The 22211-nt window shown below is 53.2% G+C and overlaps 1 protein-coding gene and 1 long non-coding RNA gene across 2 annotated transcripts in view; one reads left to right on the top strand and one right to left on the bottom strand.

Moving 5' to 3' along the window:
- Positions 1-709: 709 nt before the first annotated feature.
- On the bottom strand, positions 710-21006 carry LOC121827516 (uncharacterized). The gene is made up of 6 exons (XR_013049465.1): positions 20340-21006; positions 19420-19593; positions 8554-8622; positions 5530-5625; positions 4838-4952; positions 710-3091 (listed from the first exon to the last, which is right to left on the bottom strand). It is a non-coding gene; the product is annotated as an uncharacterized LOC121827516 (long non-coding RNA).
- Disp3 (dispatched RND transporter family member 3) overlaps positions 20151-22211 on the top strand; it is a 55621-nt gene continuing 53560 nt past the window's right edge. The window contains exon 1 of the mRNA XM_006975250.4: positions 20151-20515. The gene's annotated coding sequence lies outside the window, so the exon portion shown is untranslated. The remainder of the gene's footprint in view (positions 20516-22211) is intronic.

Here is a 22211-nt window from a genome sequence, read left to right as displayed (position 1 = left end):
GGGATCCTTCCCCAATCCCAGGGTTCCTTCCTCTGCATAGAGAAAGACTGGTGCCCATGGGGTGGAAGGCAGAGGCAGGGGCACCTGGTGAGGGGAGGGGGGCTGGGGCTAGGGCTGGAGGGACTGGTAACCCCTTGCGTCTCCCACACAGTCGTCCATGGATTCATTTCGTTCACTGATTCTTGGAGAAGTAGACAAACCTTTGCTGTGCCCTAAGGTCAGAGGTAGAGCTCAGGGCTGCCTCACAGGAGTACAGGTTTAAGAAGTAGGTAAGAAGAGGAAGGAATCACATGGGGAAAAGAACAAAGGTCTAATAGTTTTTATAGAAAAGGGCATGACCAAGATGAGTCCCCAGGACGACTTAAATAGGGTCCCTGGAAATGGCCAGATGAACTGGGGCAGCTAAGACTGAAACAGTGTGGGACTGGGGTTGGGAAACCAAATGGTTGGTGTCCTCGGGAGGCAGGGACCCTCGGGAGGCAGGGACTCCAGGTAGCAGTGACTCTCAGGAATCAAGGAGCCTCATACTCTAAGCTCCAGCCTCTGTAATTAACTCCTATATCTCACCTCTCCTCCCATGCCTGTCCCTCCCTTCTCCACTCCCTGGCTGTGGGAGTGGGGGAGCCACCAGCGCCGCCCTCCCAGACACCCAAGCAGTAACCCTTCCATCTCCTCTGATAAATGAATGAGCTACTGTGCTCAATGCTTTAGGCACATTCCCGTATTTAATTTTCACAGCAGCCCCGTGGAGAGGCTGTGTGCATTTCCCGTGTTACAGAAACTGAGGTCTGGAGATGAAATTCACAACACCGAGACAGCCCGGCATGTTGGATCATTGAGCTTGCACAGTGATCGGGGTGGGTGCTCCAGGCGTGGGGTGAGGCCTCTGCAAAGGCCTAGAGGTGTGAAGGAGCGTGCATGTTCAAAGGATGTCAGGTGGGGGGTGCAGTGGGGCGCACTGCAGAGTGGAGCGAAGAGCCTGCCTTTCCTCGGGTGTCACCTGTTACGAAGGCGTGATGACAGGTTCCCCAGAGCCTTTAGTCTTCAAGTCATCTTCACTGAGGTCACCTTATTTGGTCTTCTTTAGTTGTTGTTGCATTCGGTGGCCCAGAGAGGTAAAAATGGGCCCAAAAATACGTAGCTGAGAAATGTCAGAGTTGGGTACTGTCCCTGCCATAGTGTCCTTCTATTTCTTTTGGAAGAGTGGCCAAGATGGCCAGGGGTCAGATCCGAGGGCTCAGATCATGAGCCCTTCACAGGGAAGGAGAGGCAGAAGCAGAAACATTGAGGACCTGGGTATTAGCTGCTTTTCTGTTGCTGGGATAAAAGAGCATGACCAAGGCAGCAGACAGAAGGAAGGGTTAGGCTTCCAGAGGGTCGGAGTCTATGACGGCAGAGCAGTGTGGTGGCCGGAGTGGGAGGCTGAGAGCAACATCTCCAACAGCAAGCACAGTGCAGAGAAAGCACACCGGGAACGGTGCATGGCTTTGAAACGTCAAAACCCGCCCCCGCCCCCAGTGCCATACTTCCTCCAGCAAGGCCGCACCTCAGCCTGCCCCACCTGACTCTGACCACCGGCCCCGAGCCCGGCCTCCCTTCTTTGATTGTATCGCTCCTCCAGGAAGCCTCTTTGGACCCCACTCTTGCCCCAAATGCTCTCACTGCCTCCACATTCACACATCTTGCTATGGTGTTCCACCCACCAAATGACTGCATTCCACCACATTGAATCAATGTCTAAACTCATCCCATATTAGCCACAGGTCTCTGTTTTGTTTGTATAACTGTGAGTAGAAACCAGGGTCTTGTGCATGGTAGACAAGAGATCTACCACTGACCCTTACTCCTAGCTGTAGGCATAGTGTGTGTGTGTGTGCGTGCGTGCGTGCGTGCGTGCGTGTGTGTGTGTGTGTGTGTGTGTGTGTGTGTGTGTACTCTCTGAGCCTCAATTTTCTCATCAGTAAGATGGGTATGTAACAGTACCTGCCTCATCTCTCTGGTGTTACAATATGATCATCAAGGTCACAGAAGCTCCTAGCAGAGTGTAGGGTGGACAGCAGTGGCCTGTCAGTCAGTATTAAACAGTTCTTGATTGTGGGTTGAATTTTAAGTGTCCTAAATCTCTAATACTGGGAATGGGACTGAATGTGGAAATGGGGTTAAGATGATGTCACACAGGATTAGTGTGGTCTTATTCTAGGTGCCCTCAGAGGAGGGAAATTTGGTCCCAAACACAGACATATAGAGAGCACTGTACGGAGATGGAGACAGAAATTGGAGCGACATCCCAGGGACTCTATCAGCCCGGGGACACTGAAGGAGAAGAGGTGTGGAATAGATCAGCCCCAGAGGCGCAAAAAGGTGTGACCCTGTCAACACCTGGCCGCAGGACTGGCAGCCACAGAAGGTGACAGTATCTCCTGCTCCTGCTGATTTACTGTGGCAGCCCCAGGGGATCCGCGGCCTGCTGTGTGAAGAAAGCAGCCCAGCTGAGCAAGTCTCCAGGTCCTAGCTATCAAGTGCTGGGTACACGGTTCTGCATATGAAGTCCTGGATACAAGTGCTGGGTACAAGGTACTGGATATGAGGTGCTGAGTACAAAGTACTGGGTACAAGGTGCTGGATATGAGGTGCTGAATACAAGGTGCTGGGTATGAGGTGTTCAGTACTCGGTGGTTCTCAGAAAGATCCCCTCCCTTCATTTCCTGGTGCTGACCCTCTGCCCCTGAACTTCTCTGTCCCTACCTCAAATACTTGCTGCACCCACCCTCCTCCCGGGCTCTGCTAGCCAGTCCGGTCCTGGCTGGAGGGAGGCTGGGCCAGGGCTGTTGGCCAGAGCTGCTTCTCCTGGCTGGGGGCCAAGACCTGCAACACCTCATTACCGGGCAGAATGTAACACAATTTCACCCTTGGACGGCGCTGAAAGCCAGGCCTCTGCTGGCCGAAAGATGGGCCGGAAGCCGCTCTGGGGGGCCGCCCTGTCCCCTCCTGGGCTGGCAAGTCTCTGAAGCACCCGAGCTGCTGGCACACAGTGAACTCCACAGCTGAAGGGAGCAGATAACCCTTGCCAGCGTGCTGGTCTGCGGGTGTCCTGGAGCAAACAGCAGGAAATGAATGGGTCTTTCCTCAGGCTGTTCCCCCCCCCCTCCGCCGCTGCCCCATGCATGCTCGCACGCTCCACCTCCGCCCGCCGCCTCCCCTTCCTGGGCTTTCTTCTCTTCCTCCCTTTGTTTCCTGTTTTCAATAAACATGATTCATGCCAAACCGGCTGGCCCTGTCACTGCCCAAGGCCAGCTGTATTTCTCAGCAGTGAACCCAGGTCACTGCAAAAGTTATGTCCCTGAGGTGGACCCAGGAATCTGGGCCCCTCAGGAAATGGTACACAGGTAGAAGGGATTTGGGCAGCCCAGGCAGGTGGCCTGGCGCCACGTCCATGAGGTGCCACTGAGTGGTAGGTATCATGGGAGCCTCAGAGAAGCAACTATGGCGAGAGCCTTTTAGGTCACCCCTCGAAGAACACTGGCAACAGCTCGCTCCTAGGCAGGCTTGTCAGAGCAGGGGCGCAATTGAGTGCTTCAAACACGAGGAGGAGTCGCTTCCCTCTCGTGGTGTCTGGGAGTCCAAGCCCCAGCTGTCACAGGGCCTTGCAGTCTGAAGGAAAACCCTTTCTGGGCCCTTCTGGCTTCTGGTTGGGGGGCACTCACTCCTGGTGCTCCTCCTGGTCTCTGCCTTGGCCCTTGAATGGCCTTCACCCCTGTACGTCTTGGTCTTCACCAAGTCTGACCCTCCTGGCTCTCTCTCCTCTTCTAAGGACACTGATCCCATTAGGCTAAGGCCACCCTAGGGCATCGTGACCTCCTTTTCACCAATTACATCTGTGACAATTCTATTCTAAATAATGTCCCATTCGTAGGCACTAGGGTCTAGGATCTCCCCCCCCCCTCTCTCCCACACACACGAGGGCACATGTGTGTATGTGAGGGTAGGGAGTGGGGGAGGTGAGAGGTCTTCCTTAATCACTGTATCACTGTACACCTTTTTTTTTTTTTTTTTTTTTTTTTCCCCAAGACAGGGTTTCTCTGTGTAGCCTGGCTGTCCTGGAACTCACTCTGTAGACCAGACTAACCTTAAACTGACAGAGATCCTCCTGCCTCTGCCTCCTGAGTGCTGGGTTCAAACGTGTGCACCACCACACCGGGCTTGTACACCTTAGTTTTGAGACAGGGTCTCTCACTGAACCTAGAGCTCACTTACCAGGTGACTGGCTGCCCAATAAGCCCCAGGGGTCCTCCAGTCTCCATCTCCCAACACTAGGATTACAGCCCTACCAACTTACCTCACCATGGTGACTTGGGGTGCATTATCTTAGCCTCCAACACTTTCCAAGACTCCTGATAGCCCAACCTATAATCTCTGCTCACTGCCCAAGTTATAGCTCCTGTCTGGCCACCCTGGGAATTCACAGTCCTCTAAGGGGGCAGGCTTCCCTTCTTGGGTCACTGAATGCTGTTCCTTCCTCCAGATGCCTGTCCTATGGCTCCCTGTTCACTTGTCCTACGTGACTGTCCAGGAGGTGAAAGACCCCTCCACCGTCAGGATGAAGCTTAATTGTCTCTTTGCCATGGTCTTCACTGACTCCTGTCTAAGCTTGCTAAGCGCCCTGTGCTTATCTAGGTCGCCACTTACCAACCACTCCTCGGTTTGACCCCTTCCCACTCCCGCCAGGCCGTGAGCTTAAGCTGGAGTGATTGGGATCTGTGTCTGCATCTCCAGCATGGACACACAAGCACTCAGTGAGAACATGGTTGAATGAAGGAAGTTTTTACTGAGCACTTACCGTGTTGTGCTGACAGGCACTGTTCTGAGACCTCATACATCTCCAATAAGCCTATAAGGCAGGTGCTGGTGTTCATCCCCTTTTCCAGATCTGGAACTGAACTTGGGCTACGGGTCTGATGATTGACAAGCAGGAGAGGCTGAGACTCAAATCAGGCAGTGTGAATAATCCCTTAAAGGGCCGTGCAGTTGAACAGCAAGGCACAGTACCGTCCTAGCCTCCAGGAGCTGGTGGTACCCAGGGTCCAAGGAGCCAACAGACTCTAGCAGTGGTTCTCAACCAGTGGGTTGTGACCCCTTTGTGGGTTGCATATCAGCTATCCTGCACAGCAGATATTTACATTGCAATTCATAACAGTAGCAAAATTATAGTTGTGAAGTAGCATTGAAATAATTTTATGGTTGGAGGTCACCACAACGTGAAGAACTGTATTAAAGGGTCACAGCATTAGGAAGGTTGAGAACCACTGTGGCTGCCAGGGACGGAAATGTGTGGTGGATAAGGATAAGTCCCCTGCCTCTCCCTGTGGGATTCTGTCAGAGCCATGCCCACAGAGGACGGAGCCTGGGTTCTAACACTGGTTCTGTGGCCCACCAGCCATGTGTTGAGGGCATCACTCTGGGTCCGCCTCTCAGTGAAGCTCACAGTGGGCAGTAATCCAGCTTATCATGGCCAGGAGTGGAGAAACTGACCTTGGAGACAGTACACCTGGCTTTGATTGTAACACAGCTACGTATTGGCTGTTCAGCCTTGGTCCAGTAACTTGAACTCTCTGGGCCCTCTTCTTCCTGTGTATATGATGGGGAGGAAGAGAAGGAGGCTGTGCTGGGTAAATAGGGAATAAGTCCAGAAAGCCAGCAGGCTGTGGCGGCCATTATGTCTCCCGTCTCCTCCTCCCAAGGTGTCCGATACACCCCCCATACTGTGATGTGCACAGCTTTTATCTCCTCTGCATTTAACTCACTCACTTAAATTTTAACAATTTTGTCTAAGAAATGAAAGAAAACACAGATAAAAAGCCATTTAGAATCATGGCTCCATAATCCAGGAATTCTCCTTCCCAGGCAAGCTGTTCAGTAGCTATTAGTGGGCGGGAGAACCTGGTGGGTAAATGCAGCCTGCAAACTCCCAGAGGGAGGGGGGAAGCCCAGCCCCTCAAGACTGCCAGCCTCTCACTCAGAAATGTCTTCATGTGTCACCACTTGGGAATGAAACACCTCCCGGCCTTCTGGGCTCCTGGGCAGACATCTAGGGGGGTAATGGGGAGATGAGAGCCCACTTGGGAGCCAGGCAGAATGGCCATCAGGTCATCTCTGTGTACCGGCATGACCAGGGACCGGCAGTTAATCAAGGTCACTCACTCAGTGTCCCTTGGGACAGCTGAGCTTCTGGCTGCACTCCAGCTCTCTGAACTGGTTGGCTATGTGACTCCAGGTGGGACCCATAGGCCTCTTAGAGCCTTAGTTTCCTGAACTATAAAATGAGTGGCAGCCCTCTCTACAGTGTGAGGGAAGAGAAAGCTCCCGCTGGGCAGCGCCATCTCTGCAACGAGAGAGAGATCCACAGACGCATCAGAGCTGCCTGAACGTTCTGCTGTGGGAAAGCGGAGGGCAAGCCGAGGCAGAAGCCAGGCTCTGCGTGGAGACAGCATGCCCTAGAAACTGGGTCTTGGCAGAGAAGGAAGTGGGTCCCTGGACTGGAGGGAGGCCAAGGAACAGCCATGCTTCTGAAAGGCCTGTGGATGGTTTCCATGATGTGAAGGTCTCACCTAGGGCTCAGTGTACACTGTGCCTCCATCCTCATTCTCTGTTCTTGGAGTCCAGTATGGGACCCATGGGGGCCTGCACACAGTAGGTGCCCCATACATATTTTCTGGGGGCTTAGGGGAGCAGGATCTGTGCTTTAGGGCCCCAAGGCATCTGGTGGCTGAACACACAGTAGGGGCACAGTAATGTGGCAGGAATGGACTTCTCCCACCCTTTTCTCCAGCGGGACTGAGCACATGAAGGGGAGAAGAGAGGCAGCCTCTTCCTGTCCTTGAACTCAGCCTGATGAGAAGCATGAGTACAGTCCTGGTCTGACTACCCCACCCTCGGGGTTTGTTGTCTGACTAAAGTTAATGCCTCACTCACCTGCTTGTTAGCTTCCTGTCGATGGCCATGGGTCTGCTGTAGCTTCCTGCCTCCCTCTTCTCACTATCTGTCACCTTGGGAAGGAGCAAGCCCACCAGGCTGTGCACTCGGTTATACAGGGATGCCAGAGGACTACGTTGGATGTGTTCCTAGGAGCTGTCCACCTTCTTTTTGGAGAAAAGGTCTCTTATTGGACCTGGGGCTCATCAATTAGGCTAGGCTGACTGGCCAACAAGCTTCAGGAGTCCACCTGTCTCCACTTCCCCCACCTTTGAATTACAAGCGAGCACCACCACACTTTTTACGTAGGTGCCGGGGATGGGACTCACGTCCTCACGCTTGAGTGGCAAGCACTTTACCAACTCAGCTATCTATCCAGCCCTCGCATTTTTAACAAACGCCTACAAGTTGCTGGTGCTTCTGCTCCATGGACTGCACTTTGAGAAACAAGGTCCGGAGTAGAGGAAGAGACTGCCTCAGAACACCAGGCTGGCGTATTTTAAGATACTGCACGTAGAGAGTTCCATGTTAATGTCAGTGTTTGCAAGCCTTTCCCAGATGGAACTTCCAGAGTCCCTGGCACAGTCTCTCCCTGTGAACCCTGAGCAGGGAATGCAGGGGGCCGTCTGGAGCACACCACCCAAGCACAGTCCCCAAGGGCCCCAGATGCCTCTGCAGGCAGGAACCCAGCACAGCCGCCACTGCTTGCTGCCTTCATCTCCATTCTGGTCTTTCGATTTGCTGCTTGTAAAGCCAGTCTCCAGGCTGGAAATCGACATCTCGCTTTCTCCTGGTGCTTTCCCAAATCCCACCGTCACTCTGCCTAGGATTCCTCCCGCTCAAGTTGCCTATAGGGTATGTCAGTCAATCCATGCACTTACTGAGCACCAACTGTGTGCAAGCGGATGATAATCTGCCCCAGCAACAGCTGCAGTATGGAGAGACTGGTTCTCCACACCCACAGGTAAAGCTCTTCCCATGTTCCCCCCAGACAGGTTTAATCACTATGGGCTTCATCTCTGCCATACCAAACTTATGATTCTAAGCACTCTTTCTCAGCTCTGGGTGTTCAAAATTTTATGATGATACCACCATGCTGTGGTGTCAATGCCGTCCTCCAGGGATGGCAGACACTCCCTGTGGGGGACCCTCAAGATGGAAGTGCTCCATCTATGCAGCTATGGGGAAATGTCATCCATGCTGGGTGAGACTTTTTGGAGATGAGCTTGGTTTGGAATCTCCCACGATTATAAGTAATCTCTCACCTGAGCTTCTATAAGTCAGCCCACTAAGCTCACTGGTTCACCAGCCTAGACTTGGATGGAGTCATCTCTCTGGTCTGCTGTCACTGGTGCTCTCTCTGGAGTGAACTGACATTTGCTCATGTCTCCCCAGGGAAAGTTGACACAAGAAACGGGATTTCAAGTCTATTTAATCAGACTCTTCCGGTTCTAAGTGACAAAAACCCTGCTCTGCCTGGCCAGAGAAAAGCTCAAAAGCGAGCGGAGACTCTCGGCATCGCTTGATCCAGCACCTCGAACTGCGTCTCTCTGTGCCCCGCCCCCTGCCCCCAGTTCGTGGTACCTTTAGTCCTATGGTGAGATAGTTGCCAGTAAGGAAAAGTCTGCGTCCCCTGGGTCACATGAGGGTCTCCTGCCAAGCAAAGTGACAAACACATTAAGATTGATTACTGAACCGGATCTGCCACCAGGCCATCATGGCCACAAACCAAACACAGTGGCCAAGGGGATAACGGACTACTCTGATTGGCTTAACCCGACTCCCAAGTGCTTGTCTCCATCCAAGCCAAACGGCTGGAAGGGAAAAGGCGATTTAGAAATCCAGCGAAAGGGGTGGTCGTCATTTGCTATCAAAAGTGGATGGACATGGGGCTGGCGAGATGGCTCCGTGGTTCAGAGTACTTGCTGTTCTTCCAGAGGACCCCTAGGTTCAGTTCCCAGAATCCGTATCAGAAGGGTCACAGCTACCTACTATTCAAGTTCCTGGAGATTCAACTTCTCTGCCTTTTCTGGGCACCTGGATTCGTGTACACAAACCCACACAGAAACATACACAAACACATAATTAAAAATAAAAATAAATGTTTTTCAAACAGAGGGTGAACAGATATAGGAAGGTAAAAATAAAATCCCCACACAGTTTTTCAGGCTGTGCTGAGCAATGACACTATGAAAACCTCACGCAAAGCTTTTTTTAACTTTCAGATTTCGTGTGTGTGTGTGTGTGTGTGTGTGTGTGTGTGTGTGTGTGTGTGTGCATGCACACACGAGTGCACATGCACACACAGTTCATATGAGGAGGTCATAGGACAACTTGTGAGGCTCAGTTCTTTCTTTCACATGTGGGTCCCAGAAATAGAACTCAGATCTCTGAGCTTGGCAGCAAGTGCCTTTACCTGCTAAGTCATCTTATCAGCCCAACTCAAAGGTCCTCAAAACTCCCCACATTTGGACAGCAGATGGTGCCAGAAGACAGTATGGTAAAGGCACAGGGTCCCAGCTCTCTGCCTGATCAGAGTTGAGCTAGCCAGGTACCCCTGCGCCCTCCCTCAAGGCCACACTGCTCAGGTTAGGGCATTCTTTTTCCAGAGCTCTGCTGTGCTGATTTGCAGCCAGCCCGGGTTAGCTTCCAATGGAGAAAGCGAGAATGAGCCAAAGACTCTGTAGGTAGCAGCTCTAAGGGGAAAAAATGGGGAACTCATCTAGTGGCTTTGGAGGAACATCTAGTTATCAGTTCTGTCTATAAATGGGAAGAGAGGCACAGATGTAGCATAAAAGATTGCATTCCTGGTCTAAATTCTTGGGTCTCCTGAACTGATATTTTACATTTACACCCTTGTCAAGGCCACAGCTGGAGTCTACCCTATCTTGGGCAGAGCTAGAGTTACAAGTGGTTGTGAGCTGCTAGGTATGGGCACCGGGAGCTTAACTTGAGTCTCAGCAACTCCAGCAGGTGCTCTTAACCTCTGAGCATCTCTCTAGCCCCTAGACTGGGACATATCTATGGGTCACAATTGGCCTGTTGTTTTCCCCTAGCTTAGCAAGAAGAAGAACACAGTCAGAGTAGCCTTGAACCCTTCCAGGAGCCCCAGAGCAGAGGTGGCTTCACTCATGGCCCACAGCAGAGCTCCTGACCAGTCTTCGAGCTGTGAGCCAAACAGAAACCTCCTGCTGGATGACTGAAGTAGCTCAAACACAGCACTGCCGCGGCACTCACATCTCAGCGGGAACTGGAGACTCTGATGTGACCCAGGCCAGCACTGCACCAGGGTTTAGGGGCCTTGCAGGATGAGGCAGCAGAGGTCCAGGTCTGCAGTACCCCACAAATGCATGCAATCACAGGACAGTCACACCATCAGAGAAATGTCCATTGTCTCATCTCTGAAATGAGGACAGCGGTGCCTGTCTAACCTGACTGCGGGAGCCTGATGGACCCATAGCTCCAGGATTTGCTACCGAGGTCCTCCTCAACCTTACTGCAGCCCTTGCCTGGGAAGTGGGTCCCCCTCAACCATGCTGGAGCCCTTGCCTGGGAAGTGGGTCCCCCTCAACCATGCTGGAGCCCTTGTCTGGGAAGTGGGTCCCCCTCAACCATGCTGGAGCCCCTGTCTGGGAAGTGGGTCCCCCTCAACCATGCTGGAGCCCTTGCCTGGGAAGTGGCCCCCTTCAGAGATTAGGAGCCTTCACACTTAGTCAACAACCTCCATATAGAACACACAAGTCAGGCTGGGATAAGTGCAGAAATAGATGTGTGAATTTGTTCTGGGAACCGGGAGGGGGTGGGGTGGCACTCTGGAGAGAAAAGGTGTGGGGAGGATGGGGGTAGTTTCTCTGATGACAAGATGAGCTGGCCCTGGAATGGATGAGGAAAGCGAAGAGCATTTCAGGTGGGGGGGGGGCAGGAATGTGAGCCTGGCCAGGGCACACAGGAGCCTGATCAGCATATATTAGGACAGGGGCCCAGCAGGAGCTGCAAAAGCCAAGTCAGTGGCAGGTTATAGGGCTAGAGGGAGGTCATGGAGGAAGAGAGGGTCCTGGAGGGCCAGCCAGTGTGGGGCATGGAGCTCCTGGAACATGGACCCTCTCACCATTAAGGGGGCAGGGGGAGGGGAATTCACCTGGCTCTCCCAGCTCCTCATACCAGGCCCAGATCCAGAACAAGCCTTGGGTTCCGGGTTCTGTAGGCCCCCTGGGACCTGCAAGGTAAGCAGTCTTGGCAGGTGGGCGGACCCTAGGGAGCTGGTGCAGCTAAGTGGGAAGGAGTGTAGTTTAAATGAATGACACAGTGGGAAGGGCGGGCTGCCAGTATAAAGGGTGACTGGGAGAGCAGGCAGGCGGCAGGTGGTGGTGGTGGTGGTGGTGGTGGTGGTGGTGGTGGTGAAGGAGAGCTCCTCTGAGTCACTGGAAGCAAGGGGCTGGCTCACCCCTAGAGGAGCCCACGGACCCCATCCTGCTCATACTTCTGGGTATGTGGTTGCTGTATGAAAGGCATGGGCCTGGGAACCAATCAGACCTGGATTCAAATCCTGCGTTCCAGTAGTTAGGCCATTTATTTGCTGTGTGACCTTGGACTGATGACTCAGTCTCATCATTAACTCTTTTTGTTTTGTTGATGGTGGTAATGGTTGTTTATCTTTTGAGACAAGGTCGAATGTAGCCCAGACTGGTCTAAAACTTGCTGTGTAGCCATGGCTTGAACCTCTGATCTTCCCACCTCTATTACCCAATTCCTGTGATTAACAGGTCCCCATGTCTGGCTCTGTTACCTTCTATAAAACCTTCTGGGGTTGTTAAGGTTAAAAATAATGCTAGCCAACATTTCCTCACCTTATTTCTATCTCCCATATCCCTTGCTTCCTCTGCACAGCCTCAGTCAGCAGGCACCACTATAAGCCCACTTTACAGATGGGAAAATCAATGCATAGAGTGGTTTAGTGACTTTCCCAAAGTCACACAGTGACTTGTCAGTCACTGGGAGGACTGAGATTTGAACCCAAGTCATCTGACTCCAGGACTTGTGTGCTGAACCTGCACACCCTCCATGAGATGATGTGGGCAACTTATGTATCACAATCTGTCTGCTGTGGCCTTGTTATCTAAACCCCACTAAACAAACAAACACTGAGAACAAGCAGCTGTCTGTGAGACAGGCGCCGAGGAGGTAGCCCAGCATCTGTGAGACAGGAACGACATTGCCTGGGGTCTGCCATGCACCGAACGCACAGCACAGGTCGTCTCACTTGACTTTAGCAATCGCTTGTGTGTTTGTTGTTTATTTATTTGTTTGTTTGTTTGTTTTGGTGTTTTCGAGACAGGGTTTCTCTGTGTAGCCCTGGCTGTCCTGGAACTCACTCTGTAGACCAGGCTGTCCTTGAACTCACAGACATCCGTCTGCCTCTGCTTCCTCAGTGCTGGAATTAAAGGTGTGCACCACCGCCTGGCATGTTTGTTATTTTAAAAGACATTATCTCAATACATAGTCCAAGCTGGCCTAGAACTTAAAATCCTCCTGCCTCAGCCTCCTGAGTGCTGGCATCACAGTCATGGCTGCCATGCCCAGCTATAGCCGCTTCATGAGGCAGCTGGAAGGTGAGTTCAGAGACGCGACACAGACAACATACTCCAGCCAGCAGTGCAGACATTAAAGCACCCAAGTTCACCTAGCACAGAGCACTACGTCCCAAAGTAGAAACAACAGTCACAGAATCTCCAGGAATAGAAGTCCTCTGTGCCTGGGTCCCTCTGGAATAGCCTGGTCTGACTCTACTTCTGTTTCTCTGGTTTTGCATCTGATACACTTCTTTGACCCTGGGCAGGGAGAGGATTTAAGCTGGGGCTCAGAGACTCACAGTCTAGGGTGGGTGATGAGATCAGCTCAGCTTCAAGGGAGACACATCCTCCCAACAACCCACCTGAGACCAAGAGTGTGGATCACCAGCTCTGCCCTTCCTGCCTCACAGGGCTGAGGTGCTTGGGAGAGCAGAGGCCCAGGGGCTGGGTTTGAACTCGCTGGGCCTTACAAATCTTGACTTCTACATTTTTCCTGTCTATAGAAGGGAAATAACTATCCCCCTCGGTGTTGGGAAGATGAAGGAAGATGGTGGTGAATTACTGGGACCAGTATAAAAGGAAGAGGTAAAGGATGAGGTCAGGGAGTGTGGGAGTTTGGGAAGAGACGAAAAAGGAGAGGAGAAAGAGAGGCAGGGAGAGACGAGAAGGGGGAGGTCATCAAGCCGATCCTCAGGCACAGCTCTGCCCAAGGCTGCTCCCCCACATACATATTAAGGCTACTCACACATTCCTGCATCCTGCTGACACATCTGCCAGATGTGGCTCGTGTTGCCAACAAGAGCAGCTGTCCCCTGACGTGCCCAGCTGCAAAATGAGGACCTGGAGATGGCAGGAAGGACACAGAGAAATGGCCAGAAGAACAGCAGTGCCGGGAAGTAACTGAAGTCGTGGGATCCCCTGCCCGGGCCTCAGTCTTGCTGCTTGCTGGAAGAGGCAAGATGACCTGATGATCCGGGCCAGAGGATGCCAGGGCTGTGGTGTGTCTGCAGCCTCTAGTCCTGCCCCCTGGATCTTGTCCTAGGAAGACTAGGTGTGACTCTCCCTCCTTGGGGCTGGTCCCTGTAGTTTCCTGAGGCAGACCAACTCTCTTGGCAATGACTTTCCTAAAAAAAAACATGTGCAGAGATATTACAGTAGCTGTGTTCAAGACCTTGGGTGAGACTTGAGGTCCACAGACCAGAGCAGAAAGACAGGATGCTCACCATGGGGGGACAGAGGTGACAGTGGCAGACCTCAGCTCAAACCTGCTGCACTATCATTTCTATCCTCATGAGTGCCATGACATCTCTGACCCTCAGTCTTCACAACTGTGAAGTGGGAAGAATGTGAAAATGAACCTGGGCTACAGGATCAAATTCCCTGACTTTGACCCCTCAGTTTATCTGCTTAGTGACCTGAAGCCACGAGTTACTCCTCCTCTGAAAATAGATTAACAAGAAGATTCACTTCATGGGAGGGAGAGGTCTTGAGTGAAGACATATGTATATAGGGCCTGGCACCCAATCCATGGCAGCCATTGGCTAGGATTAGGACAGATATGGTTGGCAGCCTTCTCGTTGCCTAAAGGGCATCTGCCCTGATAAAATGCAGATTTGTCCACCAGCCCTCCACTCCACTCAGTGCTCTACCACTGTGTTTTTGGAATAGCATGCTCTGCACCCTGCCCCCACGAGATGTGCAGGAATAGAAGCTGGCACTGGGGGGCAGTCCATCAGAGCCACACAGATTCCTGACTGGGGAGATGCCAGGAAAGCTCTTTCTTGCTGTCACTGCAGAGCTCTGATGGGTCCTGGTGGCCAGGGTTAAAGCTAGCCTGTCTCCTGGCGCCAGTGGGCCAGTGGAGCTGGGTGGAGTACAAGATGCTGGCCAGCTCGTACCAGGAAGCCAGGCCGACAAAGGGCAGGATGGGGAACCAGCCTGAGGCTTCATGCTTGTCCTTGAGTATCCCTGGCCATGAATAAGACCTCTGCCCTCTCAAGGTTTGGGCAGCCTAACTGAGCACTCAAAAGCCAGGCAACGCAAGCTTACATTTGAACCTGAGCGTTGCTCGACATCAACTCCAAGCCTTATACCACCTCCAAGGTTTAGACTCCGCAGTCTAAGAGCCCAGGAACCCTCACCAGGCCATTGCGTGCACCAGTCACTGTCCATGGTGCTGAAACAGCCCCAGGGCCAGGCTCAGTCCGATTCCCACAAGCCTCTCTCAGGAGTTCTGCACTAGGAGATAATTGTTGTTTTCTATCTTGATTTTGAAAGTATGTTGCTTCTTTTGCTGTTACAGAAAACACAGGTGCATGCCTTTGGCTGAGTGAGTTCTGTGCTTAGTCTTAGGTTCTCTGGGCCATTTCACTTCCCTTAACTACCCCTGCCACTTGTCCTTTGAAAAACAGGGCTTTCCCAGTCCTCTGATGCTGTGTACCCACTGCACATTGGTCGTGCCTCCCACACTTTTCTGGGACATTCCACCAGGGCACCTCTGGGAGCACATCTATTTTTTTTTATCCTCACTTGGCAAGTAGGAACAAGAGACTCGGTACAAAGGACACTGAGGAAAAGGAGTTAGTTATAGCAAGTCTGGGGCCAGCACCCAGCTCCTCTAAGTGCCTGTCTGCCTCATCCCCATCACCCCACTCTTCCCTGGGGGTCATGGTGCCTCCTTTCAGATCTTTTTTTCCTAGACAGAACAGAAGCACTGTCTTTATTTCTGGCTCATTGTATACCCCTCACTGTGCACTCTACTTAGCCCTTCCCTCATGAGGAAGGGAGCAGGTAAGGACATAAGCCCAGAAACGAGAAGTGACTTCTACCAGGCCACAAAGCAGGTACGTGACAGAGCTGGAATGAAGACTAGAACTTGGTCTGAGGAGATAGTTTAGTAAGCAAAGCCCTGGCTGTGCAAGCCTGAGGGCCTGGTTCAGATCCCCATGGACTGAACCAGGAGTGAGAGCACATGCCTGTAATCCCAGCCCTAGAGAAGAGACAGGAGGAGCCCAGGAGCTTGCTGGCCAGGCAATGTAGCCGAATCAGTGAGCTCCAGGCTCAGTGAGAGAACATAGCTCAGAAAATAAGACAGAGAGCAAGGAATGGCCTGCACAAGTGCACAAACCCATGCACACATACATAAACACACATGACGAAAAGCCCTAGAACTTTTAGGGAGTGTCTCTTACCTCCCATTTCCAAGCCATTCTAGCAACAAGAGTAGCAAGGGATCTACTTATACCTACAACTTAGAGACTCTAATGCTTCCCCCAAGATGTGGCCATCCTGGCTGAAGACACTCATTTAGTCTTGAGCATGGTCCTTGCCTTTTCTCCCAGTGCTATGAGACTCCACTACATGAAATGTCCCTCTGGGTCTGGCCCTGAGTGACATTCACTCTCAAAGGCTTCAGCAGTATTGGGTCTTCTGAAGATGTTGGGGGTTAGCGCAAAGGCCCCTAGAAACATGGGTGGGGGCTGGGGGCCTCTTGTCAGGAGAAGATTATGCAGCAGCGTGAATATTGATGAAGCTGTAATTGGCTCCCTCTTTCAGAGCCTGGGTGTCTGCAGGCCCAGGCACTGGGGCTAATTGTTGCAGGCAATTAATAACTTGGATTGTATTCACTCTGGCGCAGGCTGCCTGCTTCCTTGGAGGAGGCAAGTGAGGCTGGGAAAGGAACGCCAGGCCTGGCTGCTTGCAGAATGCTGGGGGAGGGAGAAGAGTGCTACCCATCTGCCAACCCCCCCCAACCCCCCCCAGCCCTGTTCAGAGCAACCCAGCCTAGAGCTGGCTCCTTTGCCTCCCCCAAAGCACTTTCTTCTCCTAAATGATCAGCTCGTCTATTCTCTCCTTATGGGAGTTCTGTAAGTCCAAACTCCCAAATGGAGCTTTAGGGAAGAGGGGGCTGGGCAGAGGAAAGAAAGTGTTTCAGAGGAAGTGCAGGCCGGGAGCCTAGAAGGCCAGGACTCCAACCCAAGTTCACCCACTAACTTGTTGTGTGACCTCAAGAGGATAATTTACTCACAGCGAACCTGGGCAAGTTTACCAAGCCCTTTCCTAAGCAACCTGACAGCTGCTGAAACACAACCAACCATTCTATCATTTATCTTTCTCACTACACTGAATTAAACTATGTAAGTGACTATTGAACAGTTGCCTAGAAACGAGTCTGCATCTGCCATAAAACTCACTGCAAGTGTAGGAGCCATGGAGGTCCTCCTTAACCCCATTTTTCAGATGAGTAAACTGAGTCAGTGAAGTGAGCTGACTCACCCAAGTTACACAGTTACTAACACACACACACACACACACACACACACACACACACACACACAGCCCCAGATTTCCCAAAAGTCAGAGTGTTAGCAGATTAAAGAGGGAACTATTTCAAAAAGTATTTATTCCTTTCCACTATGCTGGGACAATGTCTTAGTGTGCCGTATTTTTAAAGATAAATACTTCCAACCCTCCCCATATGCTTAACCTCAGCTGCTCAGCCATCTGGTGAAATGACCTGATTTGTGTACGATCTTCCTCACCGGTGGAGTAGAGAAACAGGAGGAACTAGTGTCCTGGCTCTCGGTTAGTGGGTACCAGGAGTATGAAGACAACACTGACATCCACCCAAATCTTAATCCATGCCGTGCGAATGTGTCAAACGCTGCTTTTCCATAGGCATGTTCTTATCTGGCAAACCTTGATAGCCATTGCCATGAGACAGGTACTTTCACTGTCTCCATTTTATAAATGGAGCGGGGAGGGGGACCTCAGCAAGGTGAAGTGACTTTCCCAAGGTCACACAGCAGCTCGTGGAGAGTGGAACAGGAGAACAGCTCTCCCGAGAGTGCTGGGCTGCAAGGCTGAGCTGGGAGGCCCCACTTTTCCTAGCTGGAGACCAGACAGAAAGGGCATTAGAGCAATGGGAACTGAGGACAGAGTGGCTCTTTATGACTCCTATCCCTTTCACAAGAAGCCCTTTCAATTAGTCAAGAAGACAGAGAGTATAAGGGAAGCAGCTCCTGGGCACCAAGAGGCATTTAAATCAGACCCAGGAAACACTTCCGGCAGAAGGCACTGGAATTCGGAGACTATGGGAAGATGGGGAACTGTATTCCTTGCCGCCTCTCAGCTGGGCACATCATGGGGCCACTGGAGTCATCTCTGGGGAGCTCCTGGAGGTAAGAGGTGGGGTTCAGGGAGGTGCCTGAGGTGGGATGATCCAGTCTTGGGGGTAGCCAGAGAGAGAGGGAGAGCTAACAGCCCTGGAGCAGGATGCTCACAGCTTTCTTTACTTGCCCGCTCCACTGCCACCACAGGCGCCCCTTTACAACGGACATATTTCAAAGGCCTGGTTCCATTTGCATTTTTAAAACCCGGCTGATGGCCTGGGAAAGTCATATCCTTTCAGGATTTCTGAGTATAACCCCTGCAATGCGCGCGCGCGTGCGCGCGCGCGCACACACACACACACACACAGAGAGAGAGAGAGAGAGAGAGAGAGAGAGAGAGAGAGAGAGAGAGGACATGGTCAAGTCCCCTTCCTCTGTACATTCCCTTTGAAGAGGATCCCTTACCAAAGGCAGAAACAAGCCCTGGCCCTCTGGAGATTACTTAACCAGAGCTCCAGAGAGGAGAGAAAGGACTCTAATGAAAGTGGGGAAAAGGTCATCAGGGCCCTTATCAAATCTAGTTCCTGGGAGAATGAGGGTCAAATCCACAAGCGTGGGCTCGTGAGAGGCACAGCACCCTGGGGGCAAAAAACGGTGCCCTGTGATTCTATCAGATTGCAGGGAACAGCACAGGGGCTTTGGAGAACTTTAAGGAGGCTCTTAGAAGCAGTCTTAAAAACAAACTGAAAAGAATTAAGTCATTCATCCAGAAAAGCAAACCTCTGCTCTCAGCTGGGCTTGAGAACACACTGTGTGTCTCCCATTACTTCCTTAGAAACAAGTATTTCCCGGGTTCTCCTTCCTCCCACCTCCTCCCGTGGCTCCTCTTTCTCTGCCTCCCCCTGGGATATGTTAGGTGGGGCTGGGTGTTTGCAAGGCACTGCTGGGCTGTTCTGCCTAGAGTATCACATTTGGCCTCTGCCCTTGTGGCAGCAATATACACACATACTCCATTTTAGGCCTTAGTTTTCTCTGTCTCTGTCTCTCTGTGTCTGTCTCTCTGTGTCTGTCTGTCTGTCTTTTTATGGCATCCTTCCTGCCAAGAGCAATCCCTAACCCTAATGTCTTCAGGATGGCATGAATTCACTGCAGATCTTCTGACAGATTTGGTGGCTGTCCAGTGGGTCCCCTAAAAATCCTTTGGTGGAGGGAGGCAAATGCCAGGGCAGAAACATTGGCTCTGGTCATCTGCTTCTGTGCAGATGAGCTCTGGGGCACCCAGGATCATAAGTGCCCATCCATCCACCTGGCAACCAGCCTGTGAGTGCTGTCCCCAGGGGACTGTGTCCAGGAAAGCTGAACCGGTGCTGCAGGTGAGTACTTTACCGTAGGACCCCAAAGTCAGAGGGTTTCAGAGAACTCCCAAGTTGTCTCTTTTTATTGAAATTTATTTGTTACTATTTATTTATTACTTCTAGTGTGTTTGAAGGGGATGTGCATGCGCACCACAGCGAGTGAGTGGAGGTCAGAGGACAGCTCACAGGATTGGGTTTGCCCTGGGGATCAAACTCAGGTTGTCAGGTTTGGCAGCAAGCACCTGTTAAGTCATCGCCCAGGACCCTAGCTTTCCTCTTTAGAAAATACGGATGGAGCATGGGTTATACAGCGTACAGCCAGGTGTGGGACTTTTAATATCTTTATTTCATGATGCTCCTGCATTCTCTTATATAAAATGGAGACTAAGAAGGCAAAGGTTCCAGCTGACTTACTTCTCTATCTTCCTGGTTCTCCAGAAGTTCACATTCTGATTTTGCATCATAATCACCTGAGTGGTCTCTCAGCGGGCAGTGGCATCCCTCCTGCATTGAGAGGCTGGAACCAGGTCCTCTTGAGGGTCCCCTTGCCTCTCCTTGGTTGACATCAAGGCCAATGTCTTTGGAGCACTGAAAGAGAGAAATAAAGGAGGGGGATAGTCTTGATTTCTGGGCTCCTTCCTCCTTGGGCACCTATTAGACAGGGGATGTCAGGCAGACCTTGTGCTGCTGCTGGACGAGTGCCTGGTCCCAGAGGCTGGCAGGGCTCTGGACTCTGCTGCCAGAGAGGTGAATAGAGGAGGGAGGAAGGGATGATGCCAGGCGCCTGGGCTTGGCAACCATCTCCGGAGGGCATACGGGGATGCCCTCGAGTGTCCAGCGGGCTGGTGAGGTGCCAAAGATGGGCAGATGTGGCTGAGGGCCGCCAGCAGGAGCGCACGCCTGGGAGAGACCTGGGCGCTCAGAAACCTCGGGGGCCGGTAGGGGGCATGGCCAGGGCCGTTTGCAGAGCCTGGGACTGACCCCCAGGGGTCGCTGCGCTATGCGCAGCCCCTGCTCGCCAACGCCGGGAGCCTGGCTGTACCACCGCGCGGTTCCCGCAGGGGGAGCGGCAGCCAGGGCGGCGCCTGGCGGCGGGATCGGGGGACAGCAGCGCGCGGCGGAGCGCAAGCCCTCGCCGGACGGTGACGCAGAGCCCGCAGGCGCTGAGGCTGGAGGCGCCAGTGGCTGTGGCGCGGCGCGACTCCAGAGCCTGCCCGGGACACCCCCGCACCCCGTGGTAGGAACCGGGACCCAAACAAAGGCGGGCGGCAGATAAAAGGCGGCGGCGGCCGCGAGTGCTCTCGGTGCGCGCTGGGGACGCAGTTGTTACTGACCTGCCCGCGGTCTGCACGCCCGGGAGCGAAGCTGGGGGGGACGCTGGGCTCCTGCAGCTCCGAGGACCTTCCCCCCTGAGACTCCCCACAAGGGGCAAATCTTCGCGGCGGGGTGGCCGAAGCCCCCTATTCCCTGCGGCACCGGTGTTTCAGCCTAGCTTAGCTCGGCCAGCGAGGTGAGTGGGACGGCCGCTGGGCGCCATCGGGGCTGGGGATGCGCTGCTCCGGGGAAGGGAAGGGACTAACGCGCCACACGCGCCCGGGCCTGCGCGGGGGGCCGGAGGGGATGGGAGTGCGGAAAGTTCTTCCGCTCTCAAGCCACCCCGGGTGAGGGCCTCGGCGTCCCAGGAAAGCCGGCCGATGAGGACGGAGTTCAGATCTCAGAGCTTGTCCCCGCGCTTCCGAGGCCGGATCCCAGCCTCACATCAAGGCGCTGGGGAGCCGCTGCAGCTTCGGTCTGCCGGAGCGAGTTTAACGTCCAACCTGGATCCCGACCTCCGTACCCCTGCTTGTCCCAGTGGGTGTCTGTCTGGGTCCATAAAAGTTGAGCGTCAGCCTGAAGCCATCCCCAACCCGCTGTCCGCCGGGCTTCAGAGGAGGGAGGGGACAGGAAAAGGTGATCGATGGCCTCTACAGCCACCTCCTACTTGTGAGCACTCTCGCGCTCAGCGGGACGTTCTTCGAATCCTGGGCTGCGGTTAACCCGCTTGCAGGTGCCACTGCGTGAGTTAACCTTTGGAGCTCCAGCAGGCAATGGAAGCCTAGCGCTAGAGGGTCCCTGGCTCGGCCCAGAACGCCAGTGAGGACTGCGATGGGGTAGGCATCTGAGCAGCCAGCCGTGTAGCCCAGAGTCAGGGGAAGATCCCCAGCGCTAGTGGCAGCGAGTCCCGAGAGCCAACTCTGCCGCTGGGAGAACTTTTCCCAACTCCCCGGGGGAGACGTCCCCTTGGAGGTTTCCTCTGCTGGACCTTTGCTCCATAGAGGGTGCCAGCTAACCGCTATGCTTCCTGAGTCTGGGTGTCGGTCCTGGTCTGTCCGCACCCTCGGTCAGTACCGCGGACAGCGCACAGGAGCCTACAGCCCCACACAACACACCAACCACGCACTAACGAAGCACGCGCACACGCTAGGCATAGATCACTCGCGAACACTCCATGAGCAAATTCACACTCCATTCTGAAAAATATACTCCCTTCGTGCCTAATAGGCACACACAACGCACGTACAGACCTAGGATTCACACCCACGTGGACAAGCATCATCTTTCCACAAGCCCCAGTTTGTGGACCAGGATACATCCCACTCCATGCTCTAGCTAGAGCCCAGACTCTGGAGACCACTGCACAGGACTCCCGCTGATGCCTAACGACACACAGGTTGTGGTCTCAGGCTGTGGGGCACAGACACTGGTGTGCATACACACAAACACACAAGCTCAAAGAGCCCCTCTCTCCTTCCACTGCAGACCGCCCCGGAATCAGAGTATCTGCCAGAAGGAGTGAAGCAGCTGTTAAGCTCTAAGGAAGCTCCGGGCAGGAGCCCAGCCAGGCAGGCAGGCGCCTCACTGTCTTGGTCTGAAGCTCAGTGTCCATCTCGTACTCTCCACCCCCCGTGCCCACTCAAGCCTCTTCCTGGCATATCTTCTCCCTCCAGGGTCTGCAGCCGTTGCTCATGTCTTTGTTTGCTCCTCTGCTCCTTCCCAGGGTTATCTTTCAAATGTACACCCTTTGGTCTTTCCTGTCCATCATCCCTCCATTCCTTTTCTGACTTTCCTTCACTTGAGTCTGACCCAGTCTGCACTCTGATACCCATGCTGTCACAGGTACCCAGTGCTCCCCTGGACAGTCTCCCTCCATAGCCTCCACTTCAGGC

The sequence above is a fragment of the Peromyscus maniculatus genome, chromosome 2 (genome assembly GCF_049852395.1).
Source record: "Peromyscus maniculatus bairdii isolate BWxNUB_F1_BW_parent chromosome 2, HU_Pman_BW_mat_3.1, whole genome shotgun sequence".
Classification (NCBI taxonomy): domain Eukaryota; kingdom Metazoa; phylum Chordata; class Mammalia; order Rodentia; family Cricetidae; genus Peromyscus; species Peromyscus maniculatus.
The sequence above is the reverse complement of the archived record's forward strand: the minus strand, read 5'-3'. Positions and strand labels throughout refer to the sequence as shown.